Source organism: Rhea americana, unplaced genomic scaffold (assembly GCF_003343005.1).
Source record: "Rhea americana isolate MKP2758 unplaced genomic scaffold, rheAme1 scaffold_3, whole genome shotgun sequence".
Lineage (NCBI taxonomy): Eukaryota > Metazoa > Chordata > Aves > Rheiformes > Rheidae > Rhea > Rhea americana.
The window spans coordinates 8,433,520-8,449,768 of record NW_028186423.1 but is presented as its reverse complement, the minus strand read 5'-3'; the positions used below and the strand labels follow the sequence as shown (position 1 = coordinate 8,449,768).

General features: G+C 34.9%; 1 protein-coding gene across 3 annotated transcripts in view; it reads left to right on the top strand.

Annotated features, from left to right (window-relative positions):
- PCDH9 (protocadherin 9) overlaps positions 1 to 16,249 on the top strand; it is a 673,230-nt gene that overhangs the window by 26,917 nt on the left and 630,064 nt on the right. The gene's annotated exons all lie outside the window — the stretch shown is intronic.

Genomic DNA, 16,249 nt, shown 5'->3' with positions numbered 1-16,249 from the left:
GTTATATGGATGTAGTGTACATGATGCCTCTGAGTGAGTAAGACTGCAACAGTATGCTAACAAACTTGACTAGTATGTGCAGAGCATATAAATCGTGTAGTCGCATTCATGACTTATTCAAGGGCAAAACATAAGGTCTTGGGGTTCTAAAGGATCATATGAGATAATACTGAAATGAAAATCTTTTTAAAAGATAAGTAAAATGTAAGAAAAAATGTAAGAAACAAAATTTTACAATTTAAAATATCTGAGATAGCAGACTTTTTTCAGTTTCTTGTGTTTTGTAGTTGATTTTGAGGATTTGGCTGTTCTATTATTTTTGTGATTTTTTGATTTTGTGATTATTTATCATTTTCCATACTGAGACTTAATTAAAGATTGTGGTTGTATATGTCATTGAACATAGACCTTAATACAACTAATAAGCAAACAAGTTTTTTTCTAAAGAGTTCACTAGATAATCAATCACAAATCCTGGGTTGGAGTTTGCAACTGTTACTTTTTCATGTCGGTAAAATTAAAYCAGGGTTTACAGATTTAAATTAATCGGTCCAAATAAATGTTGTTTTTTATTGTTTTTCCTTTTTTTCCTAAAAAAATAGATCACTAAGTGGAAAACGATAGGGATACACATACTCAATTTGGGATAGAAACCGTGTGGCTTCATTTGTGCCTGTGCACATGTGTGTGTCGAGGGGAGAGAGAGAGAGAGAGAGAGAGAGAGAGGGAGATCCAGACATTACTTTACAGTGTAAAAATGTTGAATTAAAAAGAGAACTAGTAGTGTTTATAGAGACTCTTGTTTTAGCTAGAGCAGCCCTGGAAAGGAACGCTTCCAGAAATCTCTCTTTAACAGATTCAGGTGGAAGAAAGCCAAGTTGTTCAGTTGCACAATAGGTTGCAATCCTGTGGGAGAGTTCCCCGTTGGGAGTGGAAAACTGAAAACCTGACAAGCATAAGTGAATGAGGCTACTCTATATGAGGTGTTGATTTAAGACTTTTTCCCCTCCTTAAAAATACAGCTGGGCTTCTGCCTTTTTCTGGGTCCTGAAGAAGCAACGCGAGACACAAAGTTAATTTTAAATTGACATTCTGGATGTTGGTGATAATTTGTCCTGACATCGTGGCTATTGGTTACGATTGTGACAAGCCGGCTTGATCCAAATGGGAATTGTGAGAGCCAAATTTAATAGCCTACCATTGTAATGTTCTGCCTTGCGGWCTGAAGAGACTTTCCAATGTTCCTTCACCGCAACAATCAGGGATTATTACTATACAACAAGTCCACGGGTTGGGGGAGGATTGAAAGGATTAATAGAGTATGACAAAATTGCACCTGAGGGGGGAAAATCTGTAGCAATTTTTCTATGGTGATGTGGTAGATCAGGCAAATTGGCAATTGCTACTGATCTTYACACATGCATGTCTTCAAGTAAAGTGTGTGAAAGCCAAGCGGAATGCAACTCTGTAGCCAAGGCTGTCATCATCATTTATGTCATCAACTACATAAATCACTTAATACTATCATTTTAAGTATTTCAATGATCAAGTATATTAAGTACCAGTAGATTGTAGGCACTGTACTAAATCATTTTATACTCTGCTGTAACCTCTTATCCTTCTAAACTAAATCCTAAAAAAGATTAAAAATGTAGGGTTAGTCCAACTCTTCAAGATAATTAAGGAATACAATTCCTGTTCCATAAGCATGTTTCCAGCTTTAGAATTTAAAATATATCTATGTCTATATACACATGTTTGTCTCTCTCTGCATGTGTGTGTGTATGTAATATAGATAAAAATAGGTTTGTGGTTTGCATTCATGTGCTGACATGTTAAATAAAACCCTCTCTATCCCTTTGAGAAATATCCATTTCAAAACAGTCTTAGCTCCAGGTTCTCATGAGATATTGATGTATTTAGGAAAAAAAATACCTGCTAGCAGTATGAAACATCCGAAGTTTGCTAATACTTGGTTTCTTTTTACACTCATTTAAACCAGAAATCACACCACTGATAGCAGTGGATTTGCATGAAATAGCAACAAGATGAAGCAAGAATAGAGTTATCTAGCTTTATTTTTAAAACACTAAATTTTCTTTRAAAAATAACTTACTTATTAAAAACTGATTATTACCTCTTTAACGTAAATCTAAACTTTGGAGTAATTTTTTTACATATATGTATCGCATTCATGATAGCTGAATTTAGCTCTTAGAACAAGATRCTTTGCCTGAAGTTAATCACTAGGAAAAATAGCAAGTGATTAAACTTTTATCTAGGTAGATCTAAACAAGAGGGAGAAAATTAAAGATGAAAAATCACTAGCACATTTATCAACTGCTGTCTGAGGTCATGTCTCATGTATTATGAATTGTTTAAGGAAGCGCTTCTTCAGCAGTGTTGACYGAAGGTCATGTTGTTATTTAGACTTTTTACTAGTGGAACAGCAAACGATTCATTAATTCCATTAGCCATCCTTTCTGCAGCCTGGGAAAAGCAAATGTAATTGTCAACAATTCCTACCATATACTTAAGCTGTCAAGGATCCTGGAAGGCTTCTGTTATCCTCCTTGAAGATATCAGTTAGTAAGGGGTGGGCTATTTTGTGTCTTTAAAGCAGCAATAGAGGGAAAAAAAAAAGTGCCACATAATGTAAGCTAAAATATTTACTATTAACCTAAAGTGACATTCTAATACAGAAACACTGAGCAGATTTCTGACCGGTAAAGCTTCTGGTTATTAATTTTTTAAATAAGTCGTAAAGTACAGCTTGTCAGTGCACCATTAGCCATCATTAGCATTTTCTCTAAAGCTATATTTTCTCCAGTATCCAAGCCAGGGACTTCCCATTTCCCTTCCTGTTGGGTTCCTGATGCTTTCCACAGATCTGGCCCTTCGTGTTGCTGCATGTGGGTAGACACGTGTGCGTGGCGTGACTGAAGGCAGTGGGCATGCTGGGCTCTTCTTGCATGGATACTATGACAAAATCAGGGTGCGTATTTTCATACCTTTTTCCCATGAAATTTCTGGTGGGTTAGTGGATAGAAAAATGAAACACACCAAGTGGATCTGAGTAGTTATTAGCCTTTCTTCCTACTATTAGCAGGGATGTCAGCTGAACTTCCATCTGTTTTGAGACGGAAACCTAGTCTATTGCATTTAGCATGAAAAAGCAAAGATATATTCTAGGATTAGGAGCTTAGCCAAAAGTATGTTATATTTGCATTGGAATGTCTGCCCTCTAAATGATCACAGGGACTGAACAGTGTTTTGCAGAGAAAGAATTAAACTTATTTCTCATCGGAGGCACAGTTACCTTGAAAAGATATTAAGGCTCTTGGGTGCAAGAGCTTCATTTTAACTATGATAAATAAGTCCTGGAGAAGTACATAAGCATTTGTTTTTTTCTTTTAACCATACCAGTGTGCTTAAAAGAAATAGYGTGCTTTTTTCTTGAGATCGTAATGTCCCAGAAGTGCTTCTTGGTGTTTAAAAATCCACCTTTAGTTATACATATATTTCAGCATATTACTTTTATTTTAGCARTAATGAATGCAAAGCTGTCCTATCCTTTGCAATGCTTTGAGCTGTTCAGATAACACATTGCAGGATGGTTAAACACAACTCACATAACTCTACTGTGCTCTATTTGAGAGGAAAGTACAACTTATAATTCATTATCGGCTAACTAATTTTCTGGTATGCTTTTCCCACACTTTTTGAGTGACAGTCCTACACCCCCATGGCTTGTTTAACCTTAGTGCTGAAAACTTCACTTTTTCTTTAAATATGTAATTTTACATATTGTAAAATAATTAATAGATTGCTACTGACTCTCAGATCCTGAAAAGGAAACACATCTTGCATACTTTTGAAGACGTACTTAGTCACTGTGTGATGATTTTTCTCTAAAACATGAAAAACTGTGGAAAAGGAGGTCCTGTTGTTGGAAGAAGTTTCCTTCATGTGTGATATAATGTATGAGTAATCATAAATGTAAAACACTTGATGTGACAATTTCTTATATAATTATTATGCAGTAGTTAGTAGCCACAGTATACTCCTGTTATGTATTTTGGAGGTGGAAGSTATGGATTCAAAACACGGTTTAACATGTATAAGTAGTATCGGTCCATCTGAGGGGTACCCTTCCCCCAGGTTGAGAGTTAAAAATTTACAGTGTTGATTTTTTTGAATCTTATGAGCCACTACAGAGTGGAAAATATTTAAGGATAGCAGTGTATGTACTTCTGTATGTTACTGAGTGTTAAATAAGCAATCGATGGATTGTTAAATAAACTAATATATATATATAATGCATTATATTTATGCAAATAATAGCTGCAAAAATCAGGTGAAGTGTTTCACTTTTATTGTAGTAATAGACACCATTGCTATGTATTTATCTATGCATAGTTTAGGAGAGAAGAAGATACTGTCAATGATTCTGTAATATTTTCTTCATTGTAGTGGCCATTGAGTTGAATAAGAATTCACTGATATGTATAGTAATGAATCTTTAAAAACTATCGTTTCTAATCAGTGTTGGACAGTGCAAAAAAACACGTGTCCTGTATAAAATGGACCTTTGTACACTTTAAGAACTACATAAAATAAGATATGAAGTAGTTGTACATTCAAAATGTATTAAATTCCATTTTTCTTTTGCTATATTTTGTAAAACATTTTCAATGTAAACAGTATGCCTCTCTCACATGTCAAATCAAAACTCTTACTATTTATTTTAAAAATATATACCTAATGTCATTGAAAGCTTATTGCACTCTCATAAATGTATATATTGTGACTTCAAAAAGTCTGTACTGAACTTTGCTTAAACTACTAGTATGTGGATTTCTTTCAAATTTATTTTTAATTAATGACATTAAGGATAAGATCCTTTCTAAATGTACTTTAAAATTCACAATAAAGTTTCAGAAGTTGTTTTGTACAATGTTGAGGCTTTGTGTTGAATTTTCTTGTTGAAATTTTTTTAAACTGATACCTTGTTAAAATTCTACCTTCCTGGAGCATGTGTAAATCTGCATTTACCATCATGATGATTTAAATGAGGTATGCCATATGAGAAAAGACAGCATCTCCATTTAGCAAAGAGTTGTCTTCATTAAATTAGGAATTCCTGTTCTGTTGAACACAGCAACCCCTGGCACTTCTGTAATTTCTTCTGGGGATTCAGTTTGTATTCAAGCAATTCTCTGTAGTGGACTTGAAGGCTGAGAAAAAGATATAGTGTATTTTGTGGATCAGCTCAATCCAGGAGACAGTATAGAATGAGTACGGTGAAATAATGGGRTAAATATAGAGAAAAGCATGTATTTATTTTAGAGCATCTAAAAATCTGTTTTATAGTTCCTATTGAAAAATGAATATAAATATGACAATACTGCAGAACRATGCAAAGGTACAATATATAGCAATTATATTGCAAGCTGTCATTTTTAATTCTTGGTCTTTTGTTTTTAATACTATTGATTATTAAATGTTTCAGTAGTTATTGATATAAAAATGTTGGTGGTCTCAGTGGGGAATTTGTCTTAGTAAACAGGTGATAAGACTCTGTAGAGCTTGAAAAAAATGATTATTTTTTAGTTCTGTCCTCTTTCACCTACTGGAAAAAAATAGCAACTGTTATGCTCAGAAAAAGAAATTTCTATTTAGCAATATGTTTAGGCATGACTCAAAAGCTTAGGAAGTGGATGATGCATTGTGATTTTTCCTTGGAAGATAAAATAGGCTATCCTCCCCAAATTTACCGTTGTTTAGCTATTTACTATAACTAGAGAGTAACAGGCTTTTAAATTTATGGATGAAATTTTTAAAAGCATTGAGCATTTTCCCCTTGATATCACTGTGAAAATTCCCAACGGCACATTTTGAGGGCATTGGTATATGTGTATGACATCTCCCACAATATGTATTGCWTACCTGCATATTTCATAGTCATGAGAGTATAAYTTCTCAACATGCTTTTACTGTCATTGTASAACCAGAAATCTGGAAATATACATAGCTYGAGAGTTGCCATTTAGAAATCCAAATATAGCTGCTTAACTGTGATTAAACAGGGTTTTTCACATTAAAAAATGCAGTTCTGAAGTCAGGTAGATTTGGTTTGAGAATGAGGTAAAAATCAATGTGTCTTTCAAAATCCTCTATTTAAATTGTCTGTTTAAATACGTAAAGCTTTTTCAAAAATTATTTCCCACTTGAAAAGCATCAACCAGAGCCCAAGGCAAAATTAGACCTATTTATCCTAATATTGGATAATACTTAGCTAAATACCCTACTTAAAAAGTGCTTTAACTTTAATGGTGTTATTCCTACAGAAAATCAGGTCCTCTACCTTWTTTCTTTTTGAGTGRCTCCTTTGAAAAGACTGAAGAGTASATCAGAATTGTCATTAGAAAAGAATAATCTGAAATTCAGGCTCTTAAAGTAACCTCAGATGTCTACAGAAGTAGAGAGTATCACCATCCTTGGCTGTTTCTGCGCTTTTTGGTATCATTTGCCTCAGTAAAGATCTGCTGTGGGCTAACCGGACACTCTCAGTTAAATTGAAGGACTGATACTCCAAACTAGAGAACCATTTTCRCTTTAAATTCCTGAAATGGGAAAGGATGTTGAAGTAGTCTCATGTGAGGAAACACTGATGACCCAGAGGAGGTAGGACTGCATGCTTTTCTTGCAAATACGGCCAGAGACCAGAAGTGATACACCAACATTATTTTACAACAGAAATTAAAAAAAACAAAAAAAAAACAAACAAAAAAAAACACCCAAAACGCGCGGTCACGAGAAGCGCAAGTCGATGTGTTGCCTGTTGCGTGGTTTCACCCTAGTCACTGTCTTCTGCTTTCTGGTAGTTGAGACCCATCATTGTCTCTTGATATGTGACTTTGTGTTGCAGTCTTTTTGCTAAAGCTCACTTTTTTGCCTCCTTCGCTGTGAATTATGAATCTCTCTATTGGAATGCTSCTGCCAAAGTTAAGTGATCAGTGTTATTTAGGGCCGGATGGTGTAACCTTGACTCACGTTRGCTGGCAGCTACATCTGTGAGTGGCCCCGTTATCTTCCATACCACACGGTGCTCTTGTGAGTGCTCCCTGGCTCCCCTGCAGAGTTTGAATTTAGCCAAGGTTTCTTTTTTAAAGAACTTGATCTCAGTGACAGAAAAAAATGAGTCCTATTTTCCATGAGCAGAAGGCCCATCCTGAATTTTGTTTTATGAAGTGCTACAATATCTCAGTATAATGTTGATAGAAACAAATGTGCAGTCAAATTACGATATGGTACTTTCTTCAAATAAGACAGACTTTTTTTTTTTTTTTTTTTTTTTTTTTTTTGGATTTTTTTAAGAGCTACGCATGAAACTAATCAATAAAACCCAGATTGCCAATTTTTATGCCATTCATTCATATACCAACAGTAACCTTGTCTAACTTAAAGAGTCCAGATCTGAGCCCCCTAAAAAAGAGATTATAGCCAGTTGTAGCCAGAAGTGGGATGGGGTGAACTAAAACCCCTTCACTAGTAACCATCATCAAAGGAAGAAAGAAAAAAATGTTTGTTATGAACCCCAGGGAACAATTTAATTTACTTTTTGAACACATATGAACTCAGTAACAATACCCTACAGAAAGAGCTCTAAATTAAATTTTATTCTGGTTTTAGGAACATTACATTTTTGTTAGCTGCTGCAGGTTTTTCTATATGAAATAGTATAATCAATCCATGAAGTTAGGTGTTAAAAATCATTTAACACTCAGACTCAGTCAGTTATTTCTATATGGATGTATTAATTTTAATTTTTTTAACAGAGGAAATTACTTGTTTTCCTGATGGTGCTTCAAGAAGTGCTAGAATGCCTTTACTTTGCACTTTTCTTGACAAAAGAAGGATTTTTCCAACAGCCACTGTCTGAATGTGTGACAGAGACTTCGTAAGAAATGAACTCAAATGTTTTTCTCTTTGAAAATGGCTTCCTCTAGATTTGATGAGGAGCAGTTTTACTGGAAGAATTTGTTCAATTTCGTTCTTGCATATTCCATTTGCATTTAATACAAAATGTTTTCTTGTTTGCAACAAGAAGCAGAATCTTGTCACAGCACTGCAAACRGAAAATGCATAGTGGGCTTTGGCATTCCTTGACAATATGCTTTCATTAAAATTTTAAAATTCAAATGTGTGGAGAAAATGCATGTCATGTCCCATCATAGAGCTTCCTAGCTCTGCACATTGCCTTTAGTACGTGGGAAAGTTGTTCTTTCTTCTGTTTATAGCTTGTTTCCCCTGTAAATATAACTATATATAACAAGTTATATCTGAGAGTGAATGTTTTGCAAACCTTAGCTAATAAATTAGAGTCTCAGCTCCATCTCTGTTAGATCATTAGCAGTTTAAATAGTAACCAATGGTTAACAGATTTTTAACACTGCAATCTTTTTTTCTAAGTTCTTTCTCAAAGTGCTTTGCAGCACTATTTTCAGGTCACTACTCAATGTCTTATCAAAAGGAGTGGGTGGATTAGAATTCAGATACATGAGAAATGTTAAATGGAAATTACTCAGTACTGCTTTGACTATGGCCAGAAATATGTTAATTAAAAACAGAGGAGAACATAATCCTTTTCTGAATCCAAATGTCTCTGACAGTTCATACAGTTGGGAGGCATGGGGCATATTTTAACCTGTTACAAAGCTTTTTAGCTGGATCAGAAAATATAGTGGAGAAAGATAATGCCGAGGAATTCAATTCCAGAAGTGTCACATCATCCCTCCTTTTGCTTTTAGTTCCTTATTTTAATGTTAAATACTCGAAACACAATCTATCATTTGGAACATATGTTAATTACGAAATAACGTAAGAGCTCATTTCGCTGTCAGAAACGATAGTACACAGCAATACGTCTGACACTAGTGTTATCAGCAACTCGGAATCCTTTATTTGCTCCAGATTCCTCAAACTAGCCTTGCTAAAGACATGCTCAGAGATCACAGGGGCAAGTCTCGTTCCTTGCCAGAAAACCATACATTCTTTCGTAGAAGCGACCACAGAATCTGTCCTAAGACACCCTTTTCTTTGCAATTAAGAATACCATGACTGTCTCGTATGGGAGAAAGAGTTATGGAAGGAGCTGGAGTTTTGGGTGGATTGATGGCAGAACTTAGGAGACGTTATATAACCTATACACTTGCTATTTATCTCCCTGTGTACTCTTAAACCACGGCTGAAAAATAACTATTATTGTACTTGATAACTTTTGTTTTATGGATGTTTCTGATAGGAGACTTATGGCTCTTTGCCAAAATATCTGCTTACTACTGGAGTGTTTGAAGAAAGCTTCAACAGCGTTCGGTCTCTGTGCTGCTTTGTTTATTTATGCTTTATTCAAAAAATTGTTTTGACATGGCTTTTTATGCTTTTCTTTTTTTCTGCTTATTTATGCTGGCCTGGTCTTTTTAAGTATGCAGAAATGCTCTTTGATTTTTTTTCTAATTAATATTCTTTTTTAGATAGTCTCCTTTGCTGATATAGCTCTGTTTCAGGATGGCACACTATCATCTTGTTAGAGGCAAATGTTGACATCACCCAGAATTATACCTTTAAAAATGGAAATAATATGTTATTGTAATGATTCAAATCACTATACAAATACCATTGTAAACATCTTTGCTGTAGACCATGACAAGAAATTAGGTAGTTTGTCTTTGTAAATGTGACAAGAATGTCAAGCTACAGTAGAAATAAATGGGAAACAAGCATTATTTTAGAGAAAAAAAATGCACTGGTATCCAAAAATAGCTGGTTGCCAAAAACAAATATTTCACTTAAGTAAAGGCTTCAACCCTTCTTTAAAGAGACCTAAGTTAAGGAGTTTAGGCCAAAAATTAAGTTTTAAAATAATAATAATTAAAAATGTCTAGAATCATCAATAAAAATATGAAAGAAAAATCAATAAACTTTTTTTTAAATAACTCGTGATACAAAGTGCCATGTAAGAGGAATAGTTTCTGAGAAATAAATTCTGTACTGTAATATTAATCTACTACCTGCCTCTGCAATTATCTTGTACTGAATTCATCTGACCAGATGATCTAACCAGCTAGACTCCCTTTATAGTTAGGGAGTTAGTGGAAAGAGATAATTTTGGGTCATGATTCTTCTCATCCCATCCTAAAGTAAGTGTCCAGTATTRGTCGAATGAAGGTAACCGTAAGTGTTGATTATAAAAGGAAAACAGGTTAAGTAATATGTGTAGACATGTAAATTGTAGAGCTCTAAAGCTAGATGAGGTCAGTTCTACGAAATCTGCTATTTGAGTGTCATGTCTAAGTATTTCCAGCCTATTTCACTATACAGCATGAAACTCACTGCTTGCAGTGCACTTCGTTTAAAAACGTAAGGAAAAGAATTAAATGGAACTGAGTATTTCCAGTGATGAAGCCCTGTTGGTCACTGTAAGTGCAATACCTTAATAAAAAGCATAAATGATGATTTTATCATTTAAGTTATTCATTATCAGTAAAGTGACATATGCATGTTACCTGTTACCAAATAGAGGCAACGCTTTATTTGTTAGTCATTATCTTGTTTGAAGTAGGTCAGGAAGTTAATTCTTAGGACACTTCTAAGAGCAGACCCTGTAACCACAACTAGTTCAACCTACTTTTTAGTCAAAAAACAAACACAGAATATTAAATGAGCATTAAAATWAAATTTTATACTGAAAAGTGGCTCTTTTGTGGTCTGCAATTGCTGTCATGCAGCCACCTGTGTTTGATTTGCACCCAACTTACTGTATAAATCGGCATTTTTTTAATGGCTAGCCCAGAAAACTGAAATCCGAATGTCGGACTGGGATTCTTTCTTCCTTTTCYTTTTTTTTTTTTTTTTTTTTTTGACACTTGAGTCAGACTAAATTGCTCCATTACTTCTATGAAACTCTTCTAYCTTAATGCTATTCCCTTCCCTAAGAAATTTGCTCCTCTTTAAGGATTTCCTCACAGATTTTTTTTGCTTGCTTTTCTGAATGGATGGCATTCTCTTCATTATCAAACCCTAGACACTGTGACTGGGGATGGAAGAAATCTCCTTTAAGCTTTATTGAACTATTTCTTGAATTTTCTTCCAAATTTCATTTTAACAGAACATAACTCTGAAGGATATGGATTTTTGTTTGTGAATCTTAGTAACAGTGCAGTCCTCTCTGAGCCTCATCTCTGTAACACCTTTAGGAACTTAATACCTCAGACCTACCTGGCTATCTTTAGCWGTGAAGGGTGCTGGGACAGGGCTACTTAGGTGGTTCGCTGTTGCTGTCAGTATTACAGCTTTGAATCTACTGCTGAAGATGAGGATTTTAGCTTTCAATGACAGCAACAATAATCATAATGGTAATAAAATGCAATGGGAAAAGTAAAACAATTCCAAGCATAAATTTCTGAGCGATCAGCAAGTGTATGGGCATGTAATTTCAAAGATCTATGTTTTTTTTTTCAATAAATGCATTAGCAAAACATTTATTTCACAGCAGGAATCAACAGCTTGGAATTTATGAAAGATACTGTGCTCTCAATCCATTCTTTTTTTTTCCCCAGCTGTTCTGCCTTTGGGAGCAGTGGAGCAGTCTGGAAAAGGCTGTGGCAGATGAATCCAGAGGCTCCTTTAGGAACTTAGCAATGAGCAAAATATATCAGCATTTCTCTACTGACAATATGCAGTAGGTGATCTTTTCCAAAACTCTGTTACTCACACAGTATTAAAAAGACATACAAAAGCTTAGCGTGCCCATGGGGCTTGGGAGTCAAATAATTTCTCTCAGTGAGTTGGCATCTGTAATTTAAGGACTGTATTCTGGGTGTTAGCTTTGTTGGTATAATAAAGTCTCATGAAAGAGAAATACATAAAACTAGATCCATTACCACAGAAATAGGAAAGGTCATTTCCATGGAAACCATGGGAAGCTCTCACACTATAATTTTGAAAAAGCCTGTCTTTGAAGCTACAACACATTGTACAATGAGTCCTGTTTGAAATTAAATTAAATCTATATATGTAAAGTGATAGATATTTTGAAAATGCTAACTCAGTATAGCCTTTATCTGGAAAGYGAATGAGTATCAAAGCCAGATGTGGTGGTCCTTTTGGCTGTGAGGAAGCTGTTTGGTATCTTTTGCTGCCTTTCGTCATGTTGTAAATAGCTGAGCTTTTATCCTGAGAACAGCAACCTTTTAGGATTCAGGGCTGAGGTTTCTGTTTTCTGTGGTTTCATTTACTGTCTAAACTTGATGCCAGAACTCCAGCCTCTAGGGAAGGCTTCCTAGTGTATGTATTTTTTTTTAATTTGATAGCTCATTCAGGTATAGTGATGAGGCAATTTGCAGGGATCTACATTTATGGAGAAATTCTGTAAAATGTAATAATAGTGCAAGCAGCAGTGTTCTGTAGAAATGACTGTTCCTATACAAGTTAATTTACCCTATTTTTTTCCCTTGTCATCCAGCACCATAATCTTTTTATATTGTTCTTTAGACAGTGCTTTAGATATCCCTTTTTAGAGAATTTTATTCATTCTGTAACAAGTAAATAGAGAATCGGCCTATAGGTAATTTAGAAATCTTACTTAAATATGTAATTCACCAGTATGATTTTTTTCATAATGAGAGAGAATTTACTATTTCTGTAATGCAAGTACAGCTAGGTATATGGAAAAAGAAGAGTGGTATGAGGTAGTTAAAGGTGGGTTTTATGATACTGGAACTCACATGCACCTGATTTAAGTGTGGGCTTACAAGAACATATGAGATTTGCAAGCCAGATCTTAGAAAGTTTGCTAAACTAGTTTTAAAAGTAATTCAACTTCGGAAACCTGAAGCATTAGAAGGTAAGAATCTTCGCCTAAAATGATTTACATAAAATCATAATGAAGGTTGGAGCCAGACTACTTTCTTTTTCTCTTATCTCATCAGAATCACTGAAGCCAAAGTTAGAGCATTTACTTTTACATTYCTGCTTTATGTTTAAATCATCGGTAAGCTTTCAGACATCCTTCTCCCCAGGGCTGCCTAGGAAGTCAATGGGAAGAAGCAGTCATATCTAAGGTTAGGCAGACTCGGCACTATTGGTCCTAGCTCACAGAAGGATTCCTCCCATTAAAATCAGTGGAGTGTAGTCTCTTAAATGTCTTCCCAAATCTGGCTGTGTAGTTCCTTGATTACGCAGGAAGCTTGGTATTATAGCCTGGGAGGGCAGTCTGAACCACTCTTCATCTTAGAAGTAACAGTAGTTTCGGAGCTGTGGCTGCACTTTTGTAGGAAAGGCTCTGTACACAGTCCACGGTATCCTTCCTGTCAGGATTTTAAAACGCTTTGCAAATATTAACCCTTTCATCATTCCAAGTTTGTTGAGGGAGTTAAGGCTCCTAAGTGGTAAGGSCAACGTTTCTGAAGTTTTCACTAATTTGATGAAGGTTTATCAATATTCAATTTCAAAAACACTTCTGCCTGACTCTTAGTCTAAGAGTCTAGGAGTCTAGGACAGGGAGTTCTTGCTGAGAATAGTATCTGCTTGCATCTACATTAACTGAAAATCAATTTAAGTTGTTTATCAGTAGTTTTACAAGCTACAAGTGAGAAGGAAGAAGTGATGTACTGATGCACAGCTCACTGTGAATAGGCATTTCCAGATTTGACATCCTGACTTTCAAGGTGAAGATAAACTGGAAGAGAAAAATGAAAACATTGTGAGCCTTCTGCATTGTTAGTCATGTCCAGAGAGTAACCTTGACTGGAGTTGTCGTAGAGTTTGTTACAAACCATAGTGCAGCCATGCATTTCAGACTTCTAAATTGGAGATGTTTTGAATCAAAACATTTGGATTTTTTTTAAAAGTAATATTCAGTAAGGAAATTGCAACATAAAATCTTGCCAAGAACCAGCTGGTGTCATTAAATACTCTAAATGCAGATGCATAGATTACTATTATTATTACTTTTCCTTTTTTTTTTTTTTTTTGGCATTGTGTGWATGTATGCAGTTATCTCCATATGGCAAAGGAAATACTTGAATTCACTGAGAGGTATTTCATTGATACTAATTTATTCCAGTGACACTCTCTAGGACATCTGATTTTCTTGGCCAATCCCAGAGAGGCCAGATGAAAAGGTGTAGATGCTGTTACATACAAAGTCTGCTTTTGCTGCTTGACTGACTGAAAGGAGTTTCTAAAGAGAATGGTTTTGCTTCATGCCTGGTGTTTCTAATCCCCTCTGCCAAGCCAAGATACAGATCTTGATAGCAGAAGATCCTTCTGATGTAAGACCACCATGACCTCTCAGCTGAGTTGGGATTTTTCAAAAGCTCACATACCATCTTTATTCATTTGTCTTACTTTCATACATGATACAGGAATCCTCTTTCATTTTTAAATTATCTGATGCCATTATAATCCTATGTCATTTGTTAGAAAATGTCCTGGTCCACAATTTTCTAGAAATCAACCCAAAATATTTTAAGAATTGGCTCAATAGCGATTAAAAATCAATCTATCTTTTGTTCCATATCTTTTGTCCTCAGTCTCATTTCTCCAATCTTCCCCACTGGGAAGTTATGTTCAAAGTTGTATTATTTTTGGCAGGAAAGTACTGAACTACGTTCAACAGAAAATACATCTACACTTTTTTTTTCTTTTTTAACCATCTGCTGTTGCCAAGCAACACTAGTCATATACAGCTTACTTTCTTCCCATTTGGCCAGCTCCAGAGCTAAATCAAGGGAAGACTCATAGGAATGTCAGTGGACTTTGGAAAAAACAAAAAAAAGTTTCATAGTGGAAAACTGATAAAAATGAGAAATAAACTGACAATGTTTTATTGGTATACACCTGGAAATATCACAGAGTATTATTTGTAAAGGTTACTGATGGCATAAAGGCAGTCAAATACAGGATTTCATTCCAAAGCTGTTGCATGTGAAAACTTGCTTTGGAGTCAGTTGGGATGGAGGAGATGGGAAGAGACACACCTATGGGTGTGTTAAAATAGGATTCACTTTGTGTCTTCCCACAAACCAGCTTTTAAATATGTAGATGACTTTTTTAATCAGTATTAATTATGACTATTTCCAAATCACAGTTTAGGTGCTTTCATCCTTTTTCTCCCCTTCCTTCCTGCTAGTTTCTTAGAAGACTAAATTTAGTATAGTGAGTCACCAGCTAGCAACAGTCAGTTAGCCCAAGGCTTCCCATCACTTTCACCATTTTCACTGGTACAAAGGTGCTAACTTAAGTGGCATTCTTCCATATTTTCCACCCATTAAAGTAATGACTGAAGCAGGTTCAAACTTGCATTATAAGTCCAATCAAACTCTCGCAKATTTTCTCAGTGACAGCAATGACGCCAGGATGTACCCTTTGCCTTTAGTATTTGGGCATTACTAGACCTACTCTTTTGTTTATTCGTTTTAAAGGATGTTTTTATTAAATGTATAAAAATTTTCCTGCTTTTATAATTAATTATTATAATCAAGGAAGTAGACTATATCAGTTGGCATCATTAGAAAGAACACAAGTATTTAATTGTTTTTTTTGAGATTAAAAGAAGAAAAAAAAGTTTTTTAATTATTAAATTGGCACAATTTTTTTGAGCTCAAGAGCAAATACCAGAACACTATTCCTTTGTTTTTTTCCTGATATTGGTGATTCAAAAGTGGGAAACTGGAAAATAAAAGTTTGATCTCTTTACAGGCAATGTATCTGCTGAAAGGTCAAGCAAAAGGTTATCTTGATCTGACATTTTTGAGAATTATGATGAAGAGAAGGATGATAAAAATTGTAGAAAGAGATGCAAGGAGTGAGGAAACTTTATCAAAAGTATCAAATGAGAAATTATCCATCATTTCAAATTTACAGGAGATTATATACTAAAATGTCAAAAGATGAATATTAWCTTTAATCAATAATTAAGTTATCATTATGAGTGAGGTAATAAAACATCATCATTCATTACTGTTATTGTCCCGTTAGTATTTTCATTCTAGATACTGTTTATAAACASAATAGATTCAAGAGCTTACTCTTACCACCAGATCCCACATGCCTTGCTCTCTGCATTTACAGAACATCTAACAGGATTGGTGTCCAATTCTACAAACAATTATGTTTAGCAAAGTAAAGAAATGTGTGTGTACATGTGTTTCAAGATCAAGCCCCCAGCTGAGAAGTAACTCAG